Source organism: Cherax quadricarinatus, chromosome 35, assembly GCF_038502225.1.
Source record: "Cherax quadricarinatus isolate ZL_2023a chromosome 35, ASM3850222v1, whole genome shotgun sequence".
In the NCBI taxonomy this organism is placed as follows: domain Eukaryota; kingdom Metazoa; phylum Arthropoda; class Malacostraca; order Decapoda; family Parastacidae; genus Cherax; species Cherax quadricarinatus.
In genome coordinates this window covers 23,857,992-23,880,375 of record NC_091326.1, presented here as the reverse complement: position 1 = coordinate 23,880,375, position 22,384 = coordinate 23,857,992, and the positions used below count along the sequence as shown (strand labels likewise).

At 45.9% G+C, this 22,384-nt stretch overlaps 1 protein-coding gene across 3 annotated transcripts in view; it reads right to left on the bottom strand.

Annotated features, from left to right (window-relative positions):
* The window catches only part of HnRNP-K (Heterogeneous nuclear ribonucleoprotein K), a gene marked incomplete at its 3' end in the record, with an annotated part of 884,016 nt that overhangs the window by 822,890 nt on the left and 38,742 nt on the right, over positions 1 to 22,384 (bottom strand).

The window sequence follows — 22,384 nt, the reverse complement described above, 5'->3', positions numbered from 1 at the left end:
TTTACCCCCTCCCTCCAACCCTTCCTAGGCCGACCCCTACCCCGCCTTCCTTCCACTACAGACTGATACACTCTTGAAGTCATTCTGTTCCGTTCCATTCTCTCTACATGTCCGAACCACCTCAACAACCCTTCCTCAGCCCTCTGGACAACAGTTTTGGTAATCCCGCACCTCCTCCTAACTTCCAAACTACGAATTCTCTGCATTATATTCACACCACACATTGCCCTCAGACATGACATCTCCACTGCCTCCAGCCTTCTCCTCGCTGCAACATTCATCACCCACGCTTCACACCCATATAAGAGCGTTGGTAAAACTATACTCTCATACATTCCCCTCTTTGCCTCCAAGGACAAAGTTCTTTGTCTCCACAGACTCCTAAGTGCACCACTCACTCTTTTTCCCTCATCAATTCTATGATTCACCTCATCTTTCATAGACCCATCCGCTGACACGTCCACTCCCAAATATCTGAATACGTTCACCTCCTCCATACTCTCTCCCTCCAATCTGATATTCAATCTTCCATCACCTAATCTTTTTGTTATCCTCATAACCTTACTCTTTCCTGTATTCACCTTTAATTTTCTTCTTTTGCACACCCTACCAAATTCATCCACCAATCTCTGCAGCTTCTCTTCAGAATCTCCCAAGAGCACAGTGTCATCAGCAAAGAGCAGCTGTGACAACTCCCACTTTGTGTGTGATTCTTTATCTTTTAACTCCACGCCTCTTGCCAAGACCCTCGCATTTACTTCTCTTACAACCCCATCTATAAATATATTAAACAACCACGGTGACATCACACATCCTTGTCTAAGGCCTACTTTTACTGGGAAAAAATTTCCCTCTTTCCTACATACTCTAACTTGAGGCTCACTATCCTCGTAAAAACTCTTCACTGGTTTCAGTAACCTACCTCCTACACCATACACTTGCAACATCTGCCACATTGCCCCCCTATCCACCCTGTCATATGCCTTTTCCAAATCCATAAATGCCACAAAGACCTCTTTAGCCTTATCTAAATACTGTTCACTTATATGTTTCACTGTAAACACCTGGTCCACACACCCCCTACCTTTCCTAAAGCCTCCTTGTTCATCTGCTATCCTATTCTCCGTCTTACTCTTAATTCTTTCCATTATAACTCTACCATACACTTTACCAGGTACACTCAACAGACTTATCCCCCAATAATTTTTGCACTCTCTTTTATCCCCTTTGCCTTTATACAAAGGAACTATGCATGCTCTCTGCCAATCCCTAGGTACCTTACCCTCTTCCATACATTTATTAAATAATTGCACCAACCACTCCAAAACTATATCCCCACCTGCTTTTAACATTTCTATCTTTATCCCATCAATCCCGGCTGCCTTACCCCCTTTCATTTTACCTACTGCCTCACGAACTTCCCCCACACTCACAACTGGCTCTTCCTCACTCCTACAAGATGTCATTCCTCCTTGCCCTATACACGAAATCACAGCTTCCCTATCTTCATCAACATTTAACAATTCCTCAAAATATTCCCTCCATCTTCCCAATACCTCTAACTCTCCATTTAATAACTCTCCTCTCCTATTTTTAACTGACAAATCCATTTGTTCTCTAGGCTTTCTTAACTTGTTAATCTCACTCCAAAACTTTTTCTTATTTTCAACAAAATTTGTTGATAACATCTCACCCACTCTCTCATTTGCTCTCTTTTTACATTGCTTCACCACTCTCTTTTTCTCCATATACTCTTCCCTCCTTGCATCACTTCTACTTTGTAAAAACTTCTCATATGCTAACTTTTTCTCCCTTACTACTCTCTTTACATCATCATTCCACCAATCGCTCCTCTTCCCTCCTGCACCCACTTTCCTGTAACCACAAACTTCTGCTGAACACTCTAACACTACATTTTTAAACCTACCCCATACCTCTTCGACCCCATTGCCTATGCTCTCATTAGCCCATCTATCCTCCAATAGCTGTTTATATCTTACCCTAACTGCCTCCTCTTTTAGTTTATAAACCTTCACCTCTCTCTTCCCTGATGCTTCTATTCTTGTATCCCATCTACCTTTTACTCTCAGTGTAGCTACAACTAGAAAGTGATCTGATATATCTGTGGCCCCTCTATAAACATGTACATCCTGAAGTCTACTCAACAGTCTTTTATCTACCAATACATAATCCAACAAACTACTGTCATTTCGCCCTACATCATATCGTGTATACTTATTTATCCTCTTTTTCTTAAAATATGTATTACCTATAACTAAACCCCTTTCTATACAAAGTTCAATCAAAGGGCTCCCATTATCATTTACACCTGGCACCCCAAACTTACCTACCACACCCTCTCTAAAAGTTTCTCCTACTTTAGCATTCAGGTCCCCTACCACAATTACTCTCTCACTTGGTTCAAAGGCTCCTATACATTCACTTAACATCTCCCAAAATCTCTCTCTCTCTCTCTCCTCTGCATTCCTCTCTTCTCCAGGTGCATACACGCTTATTATGACCCACTTCTCGCATCCAACCTTTACTTTAATCCACATAATTCTTGAATTTAAATATTCATATTCTCTTTTCTCCTTCCATAACTGATCAATTAACATTACTGCTACCCCTTCCTTTGCTCTAACTCTCTCAGATACTCCAGATTTAATCCCATTTATTTCCCCCCACTGAACCTCCCCTACCCCCTTCAGCTTTGTTTCGCTTAGAGCCAGGACATCCAACTTCTTTTCATTCATAACATCAGCAATCATCTGTTTCTTGTCATCCGCACTACATCCACGCACATTTAAGCATCCCAGTTTTATAAAGTTTTTCTTCTTCTCTTTTTTAGTAAATGTATACAGGAGAAGGGGTTACTAGCCCATTGCTCCCGGCATTTTAGTCGCCTCATACGACACGCATGGCTTACGGAGGAAAGATTCTTTTCCACTTCCCCATGGACAATAGAAGAAATAAAAAAAACAAGAGCTATTTAGAAAAAGGAGAAAAACCTAGATGTATGTATATATATATATGCATGTGCGTGTCTGTGAAGTGTGACCAAAGTGTAAGTAGGAGTAGCAAGATATCCCTGTTATCTAGCGTGTTTATGAGACAGAAAAAGAAACCATATATATACATATATATACATATATATACATATACACATATATATATATTATATATAATTATATATATATATATTATATATATATTATATATATATTATATATATATATATATATATTATATATATATATATATTATATATATATATATATATATATATATATATTATATATATATATATATATATATTATATATATATTATATATATATATATATTAAATATATATATTATATATATATATATATATATATATTATATATATTATATATATATAATTATATATATATATATATATATATATTATATATAATATATATATATATATATATATATATATATATATATATATATATATATAAGATAATATAGGGAAGTACCACCTCTATAGCTGGAATGGGGACCCTCATTCTCAGAGAAGACAATAAACGTACCTCAGAGAAAACTCAAGGTTCTCCCCGGAGCTGTTTGAATATTTTCTTCTCCTACCACCCCCTATATATGTTTTATATATATATATATATATATATATATATATATATATATATATATATATATATATATATATATATATATATATATATATATATATTATATATATAAGGCACTGAACCTGTCACTAGAGGATGAGCAATAGGATCAGGCAACCCTCCCAGTGCGACTGGGAGATATAGGGTTGCGTAAAGCAACGCATGTTGCTTTACCTGCTTTTCTGTCTTCGTGTTTGGCTTCCAGTGCATTAGTCAAGAAGATAGTGCCCGAACGCTTGAGAGATGTGGTAGGAGCTCAAGACCCCAGGTTTACTGAAGCAGCGATTCGATGGGACACCCTTACAGACTCCTCCAGTAGACCAGCTCCTCCCAAACAGCACAAACAGTCCCACTGGGACAAACCGATCATAAAAAAAATCGCCAACACAATGCTCTCCAATGCTTCAGGAAAGAACAAAGCTCGTCTCCTGGCAGTGAAGGCACCACACTCAGGAGATTTCCTGTTAGCTGTTCCCAATTCCTCCCTGGGCACCCGTCTCGACCCACAGGCCATTCGGATTGGTGTTGCTCTTCGCCTAGCCGCCCCCATCCTCACCGAACATAGGTGTATTTGCGGCAGGGTGACAGCTGATCAATTCGGACTTCATGGTCTCGTGTGCCACACAGCAGAAGGGAAGTATGCCAGACATGAGGAGGTCAATGATATAATAAAGAGAAGCCTCGCCACAGCCCGTTGCCCAGCTCAACGGGAACCCCAAGTACAGAGGTCTGATGGAAGTCAAAAGCGTCCTGATGGAGCCACTATGCTACCCTGGAAGGATGGAAAGCAGATTGCCTGGGACTACACCTGTGCTGCCACATTGGCAGACACCTACTTGCCATACTCGGTAGTGGAATGGGGTGGAGCTGCCAGCCACAGGGAGACCCAGAAGATCCGAAAATATGAAGACCTTCCCCCTTGCTATAACTTCATTCCAATAGGGTCGGAGACCCTTGGAGCATGGGGCAAGTGTGCTCTAAAGTTCCTCAAAGAGCTAGGTGAAAAGCTCATCATAGAAACCAAGGACCACAGGGATACCAGCTTCCTCTTTCAGAGACTCAGTGTTGCGATCCAGAGAGGAAATGCCTGCAGCATTCTGGGCACGCGGCCCACCGTAGGGGAGCTGGACGAAGTATTCGAGATGTAGCTCTGAGTTACCTATGTTGTTTTACTTTCTGTTATATTTTTGTGAATGTTTGGCCAATGTATTTTGTCTTTAAATAAAACATACTTGAAATATAGGGGGTGGTAGGAGAAAATTCTCAAACAGCTTCAGGGAGAACCTTAAGTTTTCCTTGAAGCAAGTTTATTCTTTTCTCTGAGGATGAGGGTCCCTACGACAGTTCTAGAGGTGGTACCTCCCTATATTTTTATTTATATATATATATATATATATATATATATATATATATATATATATATATATATATATATATAATATATATACGTACATACACACACATACATACATACATATAAGCCTGGCTGAAACCGGCGACATTTTTAGTGTACACCTACTAGAAACTACACCAACATACATGTGGCTGGTTTTGAAGGGTTTTATACTTTCGCAGCCCAGCCTTTTTCAAGGCTTCCCTGTTAATATTCAGTTCAACCATACTACTGCTGCTGTTTGCGACCAGGTTTCCCATAAAGCCCTCACAACCTAGTTGATTCCAGAACTTGGTGAGAGTAGTGGTCCAGTTTCTAGTTGACTTCTACAGTGGTTCCACCAATATTACTGATATTTGCTGTTAGCAAGTTGAAGTCTTGGACACAGATGCTGACAGTGTTTTACTGTACTTTTTCCACCCCTGTTTTCCCTAGTTTTTATTTTACACCTTTCAGGTACGTCATGTTACTTCTACTTACATTTAGGTCACACTGTACATGCACGTACAAGTGTGTGTGTGTATTATATATATATATATATATATATATATATATATATATATATATATATATATATATATATATATATATATATATACACACACACACACACACACACACACCTCTGGGTTTTCTTCGATTTTCTTACTAGTTCTTGTTTATTTACTCTTATTTCCATAGAGAATTGGAACAGAATTCTTCCTCCGTAAGCCATGCGTGTCTTAAGAGACGACTAACATGCAGGGAGCAAGGACCTAGTAATCCCTTCTGTATACATTACTGAAGTTAAAAAGAGAAACTTCCGTTTTTCTTTTTTGGGCCACCCTGCTTTGGTGGGATACGGCCGGTTTGTTGAAAGAGGAATAATTTATCAGATATATCTAGTTATAACTATGACCCTAATTTTGAAAGGGGTGGACCGGTAGTCCAGCGGAAGGCCTCGGTCAGATGACTAAAGGCTCCAATGGCGGGTCATCATCTAAGACCCGCGTCAGGAGACATTTGTCCTGTTTCCTGACGAACCTTACGTAACCTAACTTCTTCCGCTCCAGAGAATACTTTCCAAGTACTCTGAGGAATTTCCATAGTTTATTGGTTTACTTATTCCACGCGGACAGATGATCTCTCTGCGTTTTCCAGCTCTTGCTTTTTCGCCTACCTTAAACGGAGCTCTGAGCAAAGAACATTATTCAAAACATGAAAACATAAGTGATTTGAACATTACCACCTTTGTCATTATTTCTCTTGCTTTGAAGATTTTTAATCTGCACCGCCATCTTTCTGGCGGCCATCGCAATAATTGTATTCTCTAAACGATATCATCAGACTATATTACGCTCAATACTTTTGCATATTTCTTTCGTTCTATGAAGTGATCTTCCTATATTTTGTATCGGGTGCTCACTTTAACTTCTTTATTCACCCCATATCTAAACAGTTGGCCTTTGTCACCATTCAACATCATGTTATTTTCCACTGGCCATTGGTCAACTTTGGAGACATTTGCTTGCAATTTTCCCCGTGTCTCTTAATGAGGAGACTTTCATGCTTAATGAAATTTCGACGGCAAAGAATATAAAGCTGCATCTAATGTTTTTTATGCTTGCTAGTAGAATGACACAGTAAAGGCGCCAGGACTATGCTTTGGGGTACTGAACTTCGTAATTTGTTAAGACTAGACTTTTGTATTCCCTTACTTGGTGAATTTATTAGAAAGTTAAATATGACCTCATTTAATGGGCTATCATTCCATAATTGCATTTGTCAGATACATCAGCAAAATCAGTGTAAACCACATCTCTATTCTAGTTTTCTACCAAAGCCTCAGTAATTTTGCCGAAATCTAATAACTGAGAAGAATAATCTTCTTGCTCTAAATCTATTTTGACACCTACACACTTCAAATATTTACCGCACACTACCAGACTAACCTTCGTTAACACGAATCACTATCAGTGCTTCCTGCTTGATGCTGTTGCTGATGTTTCCTGCTGCTGCCGTTTACTGCTCCTGCTGCTACCGCTTGCTACTTCTGCTATTGTTGCTGCTTCCCTGCTTGCTGGTACTGCTTGCTACTGCTGATGCTGATTGCTACTGCTGATGCTGGTGCTGCTTGCTACTGCTGATGCCGATTGCTACTGCTGATGCTGGTGCTGCTTGCTACTGCTGATATTGGTGCTGCTTGCTACTGCTGATGCTGGTGCTGCTTGCTACTGCTGATGCTGGTGCTGCTTGCTACTGCTGATGCTGGTGCTGCTTGCTACTGATGAGGCTGGTGATGCTTGCTACTGACGAGGCTGGTGCTGCTTGCTACTGATGAGGCTGGTGCTGCTTGCTACTGATGAGGCTGGTGCTGCTTGCTACTGATGAGGCTGGTGCTGCTTGCTACTGATGAGGCTGGTGCTGCTTGCTACTGATGAGGCTGGTGATGCTTGCTACTAATGAGGCTGGTGATGCTTGCTACTAATGAGGCTGGTGATGCTTGCTACTGATGAGGCTGATGCTCCTTGCTACTGATGAGGCTGGTGCTGCTTGCTACTGATGAGGCTGGTGATGCTTGCTACTGATGAGGCTGGTGATGCTTGCTACTGATGAGGCTGGTGATGCTTGCTACTGATGAGGCTGGTGATGCTTACTACTGATGAGGCTGGTGATGCTTGCTACTGATGAGGCTGGTGATGCTTGCTACTGATGAGGCTGGTGATGCTTGCTACTGATGAGGCTGGTGATGCTTGCTACTGATGAGGCTGGTGCTGCTTGCTACTGATGAGGCTGGTGATGCTTGCTACTGATGAGGCTGGTGCTGCTTGCTACTGATGAGGCTGGTGCTGCTTGCTACTGATGAGGCTGGTGATGCTTGCTACTGATGAGGCTGGTGCTGCTTGCTACTGACGAGGCTGGTGCTGCTTGCTACTGACGAGGCTGGTGCTGCTTGCTACTGATGAGGCTGGTGCTGCTTGCTACTGATGAGGCTGGTGCTGCTTGCTACTGATGAGGCTGGTGCTGCTTGCTACTGATGAGGCTGGTGCTGCTTGCTACTGATGAGGCTGGTGCTGCTTGCTACTGATGAGGCTGGTGCTGCTTGCTACTGATGAGGCTGGTGATGCTTGCTGATGATGAGGCTGGTGCTGCTTGCTACTGATGAGGCTGGTGATGCTTGCTACTGATGAGGCTGGTGATGCTTGCTACTGCTGAGGCTGGTGCTGCTTGCTACTGATGAGGCTGGTGCTGCTTGCTACTGATGAGGCTGGTGCTGCTTGCTGATGATGAGGCTGGTGCTGCTTGCTGATGATGAGGCTGGTGCTGCTTGCTGATGATGAGGCTGGTGATGCTTGCTACTGATGAGGCTGGTGCTGCTTGCTGATGATGAGGCTGGTGATGCTTGCTGCTGATGAGGCTGGTGCTGCTTGCTACTGATGAGGCTGGTGCTGCTTGCTGATGATGAGGCTGGTGATGCTTGCTACTGATGAGGCTGGTGCTGCTTGCTGATGAGGCTGGTGATGCTTGCTACTGATGAGGCTGGTGCTGCTTGCTGATGATGAGGCTGGTGATGCTTGCTACTGATGAGGCTGGTGCTGCTTGCTGATGATGAGGCTGGTTCTGCTTGCTACTGATGAGCTGATGAGGCTGGTGATGCTTGCTACTGATGAGGCTGGTGCTGCTTGCTACTGATGAGGCTGGTGATGCTTGCTACTAATGAGGCTGGTGATGCTTGCTACTGATGAGGCTGGTGCTGCTTGCTACTGATGAGGCTGGTGCTGCTTGCTACTGATGAGGCTGGTGCTGCTTGCTACTGATGAGGCTGGTGATGCTTGCTACTAATGAGGCTGGTGATGCTTGCTACTGATGAGGCTGATGCTGCTTGCTACTGATGAGGCTGGTGCTGCTTGCTACTGATGAGGCTGGTGATGCTTGCTACTGATGAGGCTGGTGATGCTTGCTACTGATGAGGCTGGTGATGCTTGCTACTGATGAGGCTGGTGATGCTTGCTACTGATGAGGCTGGTGATGCTTGCTACTGATGAGGCTGGTGCTGTTTGCTGATGATGAGGCTGGTGATGCTTGCTACTGACGAGGCTGGTGCTGCTTGCTACTGACGAGGCTGGTGCTGCTTGCTACTGATGAGGCTGGTGCTGCTTGCTACTGATGAGGCTGGTGCTGCTTGCTGATGATGAGGCTGGTGCTGCTTGCTGATGATGAGGCTGGTGATGCTTGCTACTGATGAGGCTGGTGCTGCTTGCTGATGATGAGGCTGGTGATGCTTGCTACTGATGAGGCTGGTGCTGCTTGCTACTGATGAGGCTGGTGCTGCTTGCTACTGATGAGGCTGGTGCTGCTTGCTGATGATGAGGCTGGTGATGCTTGCTACTGATGAGGCTGGTGCTGCTTGCTGATGATGAGGATGGTGCTGCTTGCTACTGATGAGGCTGGTGATGTTTGCTACTGATGAGGCTGGTGCTGCTTGCTACTGATGAGGCTGGTGATGCTTACTGATGATGAGGCTGGTGCTGCTTGCTACTGATGAGGCTGGTGCTGCTTGCTACTGCTGAGGCTGGTGCTGCTTGCTACTGCTGAGGCTGGTGCTGCTTGCTACTGATGAGGCTGGTGATGCTTGCTACTGATGAGGCTGGTGCTGCTTGCTACTGCTGAGGCTGGTGCTGCTTGCTACTGATGAGGCTGGTGCTGCTTGCTACTGATGAGGCTGGTGCTGCTTGCTACTGATGAGGCTGGTGCTGCTTGCTACTGATGAGGCTGGTGCTGCTTGCTACTGATGAGGCTGGTGCTGCTTGCTACTGACGAGGCTGCTGCTGCTTGCTACTGATGAGGCTGGTGCTGCTTGCTACTGATGAGGCTGGTGATGCTTGCTGATGATGAGGCTGGTGCTGCTTGCTACTGATGAGGCTGGTGATGCTTGCTACTGATGAGGCTGGTGATGCTTGCTACTGCTGAGGCTGGTGCTGCTTGCTACTGATGAGGCTGGTGCTGCTTGCTACTGATGAGGCTGGTGCTGCTTGCTGATGAGGCTGGTGATGCTTGCTACTGATGAGGCTGGTGCTGCTTGCTACTGATGAGGCTGGTGCTGCTTGCTGATGATGAGGCTGGTGCTGCTTGCTGATGATGAGGCTGGTGCTGCTTGCTCATGATGAGGCTGGTGATGCTTGCTGATGATGAGGCTGGTGATGCTTGCTACTGATGAGGCTGGTGCTGCTTGCTGATGATGAGGCTGGTGATGCTTGCTGCTGATGAGGCTGGTGCTGCTTGCTACTGATGAGGCTGGTGCTGCTTGCTGATGAGGCTGGTGATGCTTGCTACTGATGAGGCTGGTGATGCTTGCTGATGATGAGGCTGGTGATGCTTGCTACTGATGAGGCTGGTGCTGCTTGCTGATGATGAGGCTGGTGATGCTTGCTACTGATGAGGCTGGTGATGCTTGCTACTGATGAGGCTGGTGCTGCTTGCTACTGATGAGGCTGGTGCTGCTTGCTACTGATGAGGCTGGTGCTGCTTGCTACTGATGAGGCTGGTGCTGCTTGCTACTGATGAGGCTGGTGCTGCTTGCTACTGATGAGGCTGGTGCTGCTTGCTACTGATGAGGCTGGTGCTGCTTGCTACTGATGAGGCTGGTGCTGCTTGCTACTGATGAGGCTGGTGCTGCTTGCTACTGATGAGGCTGGTGCTGCTTGCTACTGATGAGGCTGGTGCTGCTTGCTACTGATGAGGCTGGTGCTGCTTGCTACTGATGAGGCTGGTGCTGCTTGCTACTGATGAGGCTGGTGCTGCTTGCTACTGATGAGGCTGGTGCTGCTTGCTACTGATGAGGCTGGTGATGCTTGCTGATGATGAGGCTGGTGATGCTTGCTGATGATGAGGCTGGTGCTGCTTGCTACTGATGAGGCTGGTGCTGCTTGCTACTGATGAGGCTGGTGATGCTTGCTACTGCTGAGGCTGGTGCTGCTGGCAACTGATGAGGCTGGTGATGCTTGCTACTGCTGAGGCTGGTGCTGCTTGCTACTGATGAGGCTGGTGCTGCTTGCTACTGATGAGGCTGTTGCTGCTTGCTGATGATGAGGCTGGTGATGCTTGCTACTGACGAGGCTGGTGCTGCTTGCTACTGATGAGGCTGGTGCTGCTTGCTACTGATGAGGCTGGTGCTGCTTGCTGATGATGAGGCTGGTGCTGCTTGCTGATGATGAGGCTGGTGATGCTTGCTACTGATGAGGCTGGTGCTGCTTGCTACTGATGAGGCTGGTGCTGCTTGCTACTGATGAGGCTGGTGCTGCTTGCTACTGATGAGGCTGGTGCTGCTTGCTACTGATGAGGCTGGTGCTGCTTGCTACTGATGAGGCTGGTGCTGCTTGCTACTGATGAGGCTGGTGCTGCTTGCTGATGATGAGGCTGGTGATGCTTGCTACTGATGAGGCTGGTGCTGCTTGCTACTGATGAGGCTGGTGCTGCTTGCTACTGATGAGGCTGGTGCTGCTTGCTACTGATGAGGCTGGTGCTGCTTGCTACTGATGAGGCTGGTGCTGCTTGCTACTGATGAGGCTGGTGCTGCTTGCTACTGATGAGGCTGGTGCTGCTTGCTACTGATGAGGCTGGTGCTGCTTGCTACTGATGAGGCTGGTGCTGCTTGCTACTGATGAGGCTGGTGCTGCTTGCTACTGATGAGGCTGGTGATGCTTGCTGATGATGAGGCTGGTGATGCTTGCTGATGATGAGGCTGGTGCTGCTTGCTACTGATGAGGCTGGTGCTGCTTGCTACTGATGAGGCTGGTGATGCTTGCTACTGCTGAGGCTGGTGCTGCTTGCAACTGATGAGGCTGGTGATGCTTGCTACTGCTGAGGCTGGTGCTGCTTGCTACTGATGAGGCTGGTGCTGCTTGCTACTGATGAGGCTGTTGCTGCTTGCTGATGATGAGGCTGGTGATGCTTGCTACTGACGATGCTTGCTGCTTGCTACTGATGAGGCTGGTGCTGCTTGCTACTGATGAGGCTGGTGCTGCTTGCTGATGATGAGGCTGGTGCTGCTTGCTGATGATGAGGCTGGTGATGCTTGCTACTGATGAGGCTGGTGCTGCTTGCTACTGATGAGGCTGGTGCTGCTTGCTACTGATGAGGCTGGTGCTGCTTGCTACTGATGAGGCTGGTGCTGCTTGCTACTGATGAGGCTGGTGCTGCTTGCTACTGATGAGGCTGGTGCTGCTTGCTACTGATGAGGCTGGTGCTGCTTGCTGATGATGAGGCTGGTGATGCTTGCTACTGATGAGGCTGGTGCTGCTTGCTGATGAGGCTGGTGATGCTTGCTACTGATGAGGCTGGTGATGTTTGCTACTGATGAGGCTGGTGCTGCTTGCTACTGATGAGGCTGGTGATGCTTACTGATGATGAGGCTGGTGCTGCTTGCTACTGATGAGGCTGGTGCTGCTTGCTACTGATGAGGCTGGTGCTGCTTGCTACTGATGAGGCTGGTGCTGCTTGCTACTGCTGAGGCTGGTGCTGCTTGCTACTGCTGAGGCTCGTGCTGCTTGCTACTGATGAGGCTGGTGATGCTTGCTACTGATGAGGCTGGTGCTGCTTGCTACTGCTGAGGCTGGTGCTGCTTGCTACTGATGAGGCTGGTGCTGCTTGCTACTGATGAGGCTGGTGCTGCTTGCTACTGATGAGGCTGGTGCTGCTTGCTACTGATGAGGCTGGTGCTGCTTGCTACTGATGAGGCTGGTGCTGCTTGCTACTGATGAGGCTGGTGCTGCTTGCTACTGATGAGGCTGGTGTTGCTTGCTACTGATGAGGCTGGTGATGCTTGCTGATGATGAGGCTGGTGATGCTTGCTACTGATGAGGCTGGTGCTGCTTGCTGATGAGGCTGGTGATGCTTGCTACTGATGAGGCTGGTGCTGCTTGCTGATGATGAGGATGGTGATGCTTGCTACTGATGAGGCTGGTGCTGCTTGCTGATGATGAGGCTGGTGCTGCTTGCTACTGATGAGGCTGGTGATGTTTGCTACTGATGAGGCTGGTGCTGCTTGCTACTGATGAGGCTGGTGATGCTTACTGATGATGAGGCTGGTGCTGCTTGCTACTGATGAGGCTGGTGCTGCTTGCTACTGATGAGGCTGGTGCTGCTTGCTACTGCTGAGGCTGGTGCTGCTTGCTACTGATGAGGCTGGTGCTGCTTGCTACTGCTGAGGCTGGTGCTGCTTGCTACTGCTGAGGCTGGTGCTGCTTGCTACTGATGAGGCTGGTGCTGCTTGCTACTGATGAGGCTGGTGCTGCTTGCTACTGATGAGGCTGGTGCTGCTTGCTACTGATGAGGCTGGTGATGCTTGCTACTGCTGAGGCTGGTGCTGCTTGCTGATGATGAGGCTGGTGATGCTTGCTACTGACGAGGCTGGTGCTGCTTGCTACTGATGAGGCTGGTGCTGCTTGCTGATGATGAGGCTGGTGCTGCTTGCTGATGATGAGGCTGGTGATGCTTGCTACTGATGAGGCTGGTGCTGCTTGCTACTGATGAGGCTGGTGCTGCTTGCTACTGATGAGGCTGGTGCTGCTTGCTACTGATGAGGCTGGTGCTGCTTGCTGATGATGAGGCTGGTGATGCTTGCTACTGATGAGGCTGGTGCTGCTTGCTGATGAGGCTGGTGATGCTTGCTACTGATGAGGCTGGTGCTGCTTGCTGATGATGAGGCTGGTGATGCTTGCTACTGATGAGGCTGGTGCTGCTTGCTGATGATGAGGCTGGTGCTGCTTGCTACTGATGAGGCTGGTGATGTTTGCTACTGATGAGGCTGGTGCTGCTTGCTACTGATGAGGCTGGTGATGCTTACTGATGATGAGGCTGGTGCTGCTTGCTACTGATGAGGCTGGTGCTGCTTGCTACTGATGAGGCTGGTGCTGCTTGCTACTGCTGAGGCTGGTGCTGCTTGCTACTGATGAGGCTGGTGCTGCTTGCTACTGCTGAGGCTGGTGATGCTTGCTACTGATGAGGCTGGTGCTGCTTGCTGATGATGAGGCTGGTGCTGCTTGCTACTGATGAGGCTGGTGCTGCTTGCTACTGATGAGGCTGGTGCTGCTTGCTACTGATGAGGCTGGTGATGCTTGCTACTGCTGATGTTGGTGCTGCTTCTTCGTCTTCTACTTTTTCATGCATGGCCCTCCCACGCAGCTCATCCTCACCTCGTGCCGACCCCTCATAACACATCCACGTACTTCCTACCCTCACCACTCGTCGTCCACCCTCACCTGGCATCAGTGTTCACGTCGCCACTCACCCAGACCGCAGACCTGGCGCCACACTACACCTTTAACTACCCAAAACACCGCATTTCTTAATTCCTCTCACCTATTGATCACCAATATTATGCACACTATTACTGCCACTAGTTCAACAACCTAAGCTAAAGTAACCTAACGTAACTAATTCTACATTCACCCCCCACCACAGCATCCACCCATACCAACATTCACTTCCACAACGTTCACCCATACTAGCATTCACCACCACTGCATCCAATACCACAGCATGGACCACCACCAGCTTCAACCACATCATCCGCCTCCAGCATCCACCACTATGTTATCCATCACAGCATCTATCATCACCAGTACCCACGACCAGCACCATCACTTGCCATCAGCAGCATCCACCAACCATCAGCAGCATTCACCACCATCACCTGTATCCACCATCAACAGCATCCACCATTACTAACATTCATCACCACCATCGTCCACTCTCAGCTCTATCCACAGCCAATTTAATAATCACCACCACTATCTACCACCATGAATCACTACTAGCTAAATATTCACCACCACCAATATCACCACCACTATACACCATCAGCAACGCTCACAACCACTATCCACCACCAATTTAACCTTTACCACAACTTTTCACCACCACCACCACACTGAGGCCACCATTGCTGGATCAAGCCCACACTTCTCGGCCTCAAACATTTACATCAATTATCTTATAAGAGAGAGAAGTCAAGGATCCTGGTCATCGGATAAGAAGAGTTATATATCTGTTAATGGTAGAGAATAAGTCAGCTCTGCGGCTCGGCCTCAAACAGGGCTCCTAAGTTGTAATATAAACAGAGGAATATGAACTATTAAGAAACACAAAAGAAATGAAAGAAAAGTGTATTCTGAATGTAAATGGAAGGTTGTAAGATTTACTTGTCATCTTACACGTATTAATATGGAAGAAAAGATCAGCAAAAAAAGATGAGGATACTTCCGTTTCACACTAATGGGAGAGGAGGCCCTCACTGATCCGGATGGTGATCAAGGGGTAACCACCTCATTTGGCTGCTGGTGATGCAAATAGCCAGGAATGTGCGTAAAGGCGTTGAATGGGCGGCGCAGGTGCTGGTGTGGCGCGTGGTGGGAGGTGATCGATCGCCAGAGTCGCTCTCCAGAATACTGGCGTTAATCCCTGACCTGGTGTTTACCTGCCTTCCTAACCCCTGCCCCCCACACACACTTCATCTTCCCTTACAGCACTACCCATCCTCATCTCCTTCCTTCATCCAACACCAAACTTCCACATCGCCACCCTATGTGAATACCTCCCAACTAATTCTGTTATCTTAAAACGCGATGCACTCGCCTCTTCGCACCTCTCTTCTCATCCCTTGGATCATCATGCGAGGGAAACTTATAACACAAACACGCCTAATTTGACTAATGGTAGTATAGTAACCACCAACCACGACACCATCACTGTTCTACCACAGTAGAAAGTGGCAGTGCACAGAAATGAAGGAAAAATTCTTTCACGGACCTTAGACAGGTTGACACAGGTAACCGAAATTGTTTATAAATATGGAGAAATCAAAGTAGGCCGACAAATAAAGCCTCAGAACACTTGCGAGTTTCGGCAATTCTCGTAAATTAATGCTGAATTGATACAGTTTAATGAAGAGAAGTCTGTCATAATTATTGAAAATTAAATACTGTAATGTCAGCACTTATAGCACTTATGCTGAATGACTCCTAAGAAACACAAAGCTGGACCTGTCAGGCCATTACTCAGGAGGTCTGGTTTGTGACCAGGCAGTGTGGGCGACGACTCCAGGAATCAATAACAAGTAGACAAAATATTTAAGTACACTAACACGAAGAAACCATGCTAGGCAGAACACAACTCAATGGTCGTCTATTCAGAAACATACTAAGCTCTAGAAAAACATCTCTGCACAAATAAAACTTTTTTTGTAAAGATTGGAGTTTTAAACCCAGCATGCCATGCGTAGAGTGTAAAAATTGACTCTTTCTGGCAGCTGCAGGTCGTTTAAGCTCTCTTGTTAAGGTGTATTCTTCTTGTGTTTCACATACCACACAAAACCACTCTCCAGCATGTCCTCTTAGCAGCTTTAAGCACAGTTGGATGTGTGCACCATCCTGGTACACGGTAGTTAACTAGGTGCGGGGGATGTCTGATGTTTTCAGAGCGAGGGAGGATAGCCTGGATAAAGTTGCATTACATGTAGGAACAGCCAAGACCGATTAACCCCACACCTGCCTCGGGTTGGCTCTCTGTATGGGTGTGCTATAGCCGTAGCAGTGAGAGTTCTCGTACTTAGTCTCTACAAATTCTATTCACTACTCAGTTTAACTGGACTCTGAACATTGTACATAGTGTATAACTGTGCATACATTCTGGTGGTGAAAATATATGTTAAGTCAAAACTCATTTTCTAGTGTATACTTCATACCTCATCTTTGATATTAGCCTACATAGCTATGGTTCGTACGTCAGCTTGCGTGCGGCCAGCAGTAACAGCCTGATTAATCAGACCCTGATTCATCATGAGGCCTGGTCTCAGACTGGGCCGCAGGGGCGTTGACCCCCCGAAACCCTCTCCAGGTAAACTCCAGGTAAACGACCACGTACTACAGGCTCACTGAAAGTACTTGTGCTAGTGAAACCTAAAAATAGTACTATCCTATTTATAAGCAGAGGCCTTAGTAGTGAGCCATGTTTACAACCTTCACAGGCAACCTTTTATTAAAAACAATATTTGAAGCCTTTACACAGACCCATATTACAAACTAGTCCATTACATGACATAGTTTACCATGCACCGCAAGACACGAAATTATGATGTAATAGACAAAAAGCATTCAAATGTAACCAGAAAATGAGAACATACAATATTGGAAATGTGGACAATATTATATTCAAAGAATTCAGGTCATGCAAAATAGAAAGCCTCCACAATAAAACTTAAAAAGTATATAGTCCAAGATATTTTAATGCTCTCCCGTCATCATAAGAGGGAATTACCAACAGATTCCATAACTGCTATCAACAGGGAACATGTTTCTGAAAGATTTCTGATCAGCCAAGTTGTGTTCAGAGAACTAGCAGACTGACTGACCAGGCTTCTTGATACCCGTGACCGGTTTCAAGAGGTTTTCTAACCTCGGAGCCCACCCTAAGGCTAGTCTTCCTTACAGTCTGTTCAACCAGGCTATTGTTGTTAGCAATCCACTGACCCCCACACAGCTTGGACCATCTGGCACTTTGCAAAACTATTGGTCCAGTTTACTTTTGAAGACCTCGAAGACTTCTACATTTGTTCCTGCAATATTTCTGATATTTGCTGGTGAAAGTCTTAGATCATGGTGACCGTGTTGTACAAAATACGTCAGGCTGTTAGAGTTAAGTGATAAGAGAGGCGAGGTTCAGCAGTACCAGTCTGCTTTGTCTTAGCAGTGTTATTGTTATTCTGACAGGTATTATCAAAACTATGATTTCTATTACAGAGGTTTATGGGTATTACTATAAATCTCATTATCATCATTATAAGACCCCTCCCCCATAAATAATAAGGGAAGACAGTTTAAAATGGGAGGGGGTGATGAAACATGAGATCGAGGCAGGGAAAGACAATGAAAGATGCGTTGAAGGATAAATGAAGAATGGAGGGAAGAGTGGAAAGTGTAGAAGGGAGACTATCTCCGGGTTCTTCTCTGCCGCCCACCTGACAAGCCTGTCAGTAATCCTTATCTATTATGTATGAGGCAGCGCTCCTCCCCCTCCCTACGCCATAATATCATTCACCCACGGAGCTCCAAACACAAACCCCTCCTATCCTTATGGTACAGCACAAGCAATCCTTAGTTCGTACCTGTTCCTTTGCACACCCACAACTGTTAGTTTTTTAAGAATGTTGCCTGTAATTAACCTGTGTGGGAGTTCCAAGACAAAACATCTACCAACTAAAATCCTAATACTAGAGCTCTAAATGAGTTAGATTATAATAATAATAACAGCGCTACCAAACGGGCTAAAGGTTATCCTATGCTCTGAACTCAGATCTATAAATGTGAGTTAATTAACACCTGGGTACTTTTGAGGTTACAGGATAAAAGCATTTCTTTGGAACATAATAACAGTGGTAGTAATTAATCAACTATAGGTATGAAATCAGCTGAATACGGTACAAGGAATACATTGAAGTTTAATTTCCCTACAAAAATTATCAAAAAGCGCTAAACCTACAAGGGTCATACAGCGCAGCAGGGCAGGGAAGGGTGCAGGGGTATTGGGTAGCAAGAGGGAGGGGGATTATTATTAGGTCACAGAGTGCAGCGGGGCAGTGGAGTGCAGGGGTAGAGAGGATACCTATACCTGGAGTATACTTGGAGAGGGTTTCGAGGGGTCAATGCCCCCGCGGCTCGGTCTGACACCAGGCATCATGGTGAATCAGGGTCTGATCAACCAGGTTGTTACTGCTGGCAGAACGAAAACTGACGTACGAACCACAGCCCGGCTGGTCAGGTACTGACTTTAGGTGCCTGTCCAGCGCCTTCTTGAAGACAGCCAGGGGTTTACTGGTAATCCCCCTAATGTATGCTGGGAGGCAGCTGAACAGTCTTGGGCCCCTGACACTTACTGTGTTCTCTCTCAATGTACTTGCGGCGCCCCTGCTTTTCATTACCTTTGATATACACCTTTGAAGAGTTTCGAGTCTCTCTCTACTCTCTGAGCAATGCCATGGGCCAGGCTCATCTGGTGCTTGCCTGGTCAACCAGGCTGTTGCTGCTGAAGGCCCGCTGCCCCACATATCCATCACAGCCTGGTTGATCTGGCACCTGGTGAAGATACTTGTCCGGTTTCCTCTTGAAGGCTTCTACACTTGTTCCAGCCGTGTTGCATCTCCTGCTGAGTCTTTTGCTTTCATAGGGAGTGATTTTCGTGTGCAAGTTTGGTACTAATCCCTCTAGGATTTTCCAAGTGTATAATATCATGCATCTCTCTCGTCTGCATTCCAGGTAATACAAATCAAGGGACATCAACCGTTCCCAGTAATTTAGGTGCCTTATTGTATTTATGTGTGCCGTGAAAGTTCTTTGTACACTCTCCAGGTCAGCAATTTTGCCTGCCTTGAAGAGGGCCGTTAGTATACAGCAGTATTCCAACCTAGAGAGAACAAGCGATTTGAAGAGAATCATCATGGGCCTGGCATCCCTAGTTTTGAAGGCTCTCATTATCCATTCTATCATTTTGCTAGCAGATACGGTCGATACAGTGTTGTGGTCTTTGAAGGTGAGATCCTGACATTATCACTCCTAGGTCCTTCACATTACTTTTTCGCTCTATCTTATGGTTAAAATTTGTTGTATACCCTGATACAGTTTTAATTTCCTCAAGTTTTCCATATCTAAGTAGTTGAAATTTCTCTTCAATGAGCTTCATATTGTTTTCAGTGGCCCATTTGAAGATTTGGTTGATATCCGCTTCTAGCCTTGCGGTGTCTTCGATGGAGGACTGTCATGGCAATTCGGGCGTCATCTGTAAAAGAAGACACAAAGCTATGGCTTACATCTCCGTCTATGTCAGATATGAGGAGGAATAGGATGGAAGCGAGTACTGTGCCTTGTGGAACAGAGCTTTTCACCGTAGCCGCCTCAAACGTTACTCTCTTTACTATTACTCTTTGTTTTCTATTTGTCAGGAAGTTAGATCCATCTACCAACTTTTCCTATTCCTTTATCACGCATTTTGTGCACTAGTACACCATGGTCACACTTGTCGAAGGCTTTTGCAGTCTGTGTATACATCTGTATTTTGTTTATCCTCTACAGCATCCAGGACCTTGTCACAGTGGTCCAGTAGCTGGGACAGGCAGGAGCGACCTGCTCTAAACCCGTGCTGCCCTGGGATGTGTAACTGATGGGTATCTAGGTGGTTGGCGATCTTGCTTCTTAGAACCCTTTCAAAGGTTTTTATGATATGGGATGTTAGTGCCATTGGTCTGTAGTTCTTTGCAATTGCTTTACTGCCACCTTTGTAGTGGGGGTTATGTCTTGTTTTTAATGAGTGTGGGAGGCAGTGGCGGCTCGTAGCTAAAATTAATGGAGGTGCTGGTTCAGAAAATTTTTAGCCATTGTTTTAATATTGTTTAAAAAAAACTAAAAAAAAAAACTATGAATTAAATAAAATACCTGCCCCATGCAGCGAGTTTCAAATATACTGCCTGAGCACAAGCAGAAGACCACCAATGCGCACACCTCTGAGAATGCCTGTCCGAGGTTTGGGGTACAGAATGTGAAGCTGCAGTTAAAACCGAGGTCGAGAAGAGGTGTAAAAGCTCATGAATGGAGGACGAAGAAGGATCCTCAATAAAAGCAGTCCGACGCGAGTAAAGGTCCCAATTCACTCGGTCAAATTGCCAGCGTAGGTTACGAGGTGGTGGTAAATATAAAGGAGAAGGATGACTGGAAAATGATTGTTGTCATACAAGTCCAGGAGGACAGACCAAGTAAAGTCTACTACAGTTGAGGAAGAGCAAACCGAGAGATCAATGCAAGAGAGAGAATGAGTACGAGGATCAAAATGGGTGGGAGTACTTGTATTTAAAACATGGAGGGGGAGAGGAGAAGAAGAAGAAGAAGAAAAAAGCCTCCAACTGAAAGAAGCAGGAGTCACAGTCACAGTGAGACCCCCAGAGGAAATGGTGAGCATTAAAATCGACAAGTAACAGAAGTGGTGGCGGTAAGAAAGAAACCAGAAATGCAAAATCTGGGCTAGATAATGCCCGAGGAGAGAGATACAAAGAACAGATTGTATACCATTTATTCAAGTGGATGCGGGCTGCAGTATAATGCAGTGAAGTATGAGTAAAGAGCTGATGGTATGGAATACCAGTGCATATAAGTGCATTACACAAACAACCCGCACATAGAAAAGAGGAGCTTACGACGACGTTTCGGTCCGACTTGGACCATTTACAAAGTTTCGGTCCAAGTCGGAACGAAATGTCGTTGTAGGCTCCTCTCTTCTATGTGCGGGTTGTGTATCGCTCCAGTCACGGTATTGTCTTTTTTTGTTATTCATATAAGTGGACTTTCATTAAAGGTTCCATAGGGAAAAGGATCTGATGAATATAAGAAAACATAGCCCAAGATGGGATGGACAGCAGCAGAGCATAATTTAGGTTATTGTAAATACACACACACAGGGAAAAACTGGGAGAGCAACACCTGGAGCTCACCCTGGTTGCCTCTGAGGCCACGGATATTCCACAGTAAATAAGCCATGATTTGCAAAGAGAAAGATACAAGAAATCTGAAGGCAGAGATATCTACGGACTAGAACGACTAGAAAAGTCCACATGTGGAGGCAGCGAAAAACGCACAAGCAGCGAAGTATTGGGATGTTGCGAAGAAAGAAGTTGTGCAGATGGAGAAAAGTGAAGAGGAGTAACAGGAGGTGGATCGGTGTCTATCAATGGTCTAGTCTCCTCAATATATTTGGAGATCGCTTCAAGTGTTTCAAAGGACAAGAATGTTGTATGTGGGACAATATTGGAGATGGAAGGAGGGTGGGTAAAGATCGGGGCGACGATGAAATGTACCAAAGTATGGGGGGGGGGGGATGAAAGAGTAGAGAGAACCGGAGAAGTTTGCGAGGGGACAGGAGAGGAAGCGACCTGGAAGGGGGCAGAAGAGAAAGAAACTTGTGAGGGGACAGGGGAGGAAGGTACTATAGGAGGAGGATGATGAACCTCCACTCATAACAGAGCCAGTTAAGAGGTGAACCAGGTACAGAGACTGGAAAGAAAAAAATGTGCAGGTAGAAGAAGGGAAGGAGGGGTTAAAGGAGATTTTAACAATGGAGATTTTTTTGACTTCGGAGAAGTAGAGGGGCGATGGTGAGTTGTTGTATGAGGTCTTGTAGATACACAAACTTGAGTGGGAAGAGGAAGAGGTAAGAACAGTACGAGGTGTCAAGGTAGGGACTGCAGAGTCCAGGACAGCAAAAGAATTAGAGACGGGTGACTGTGGAAGGGGTGACCACAAAGGAGGCTGCGGAAG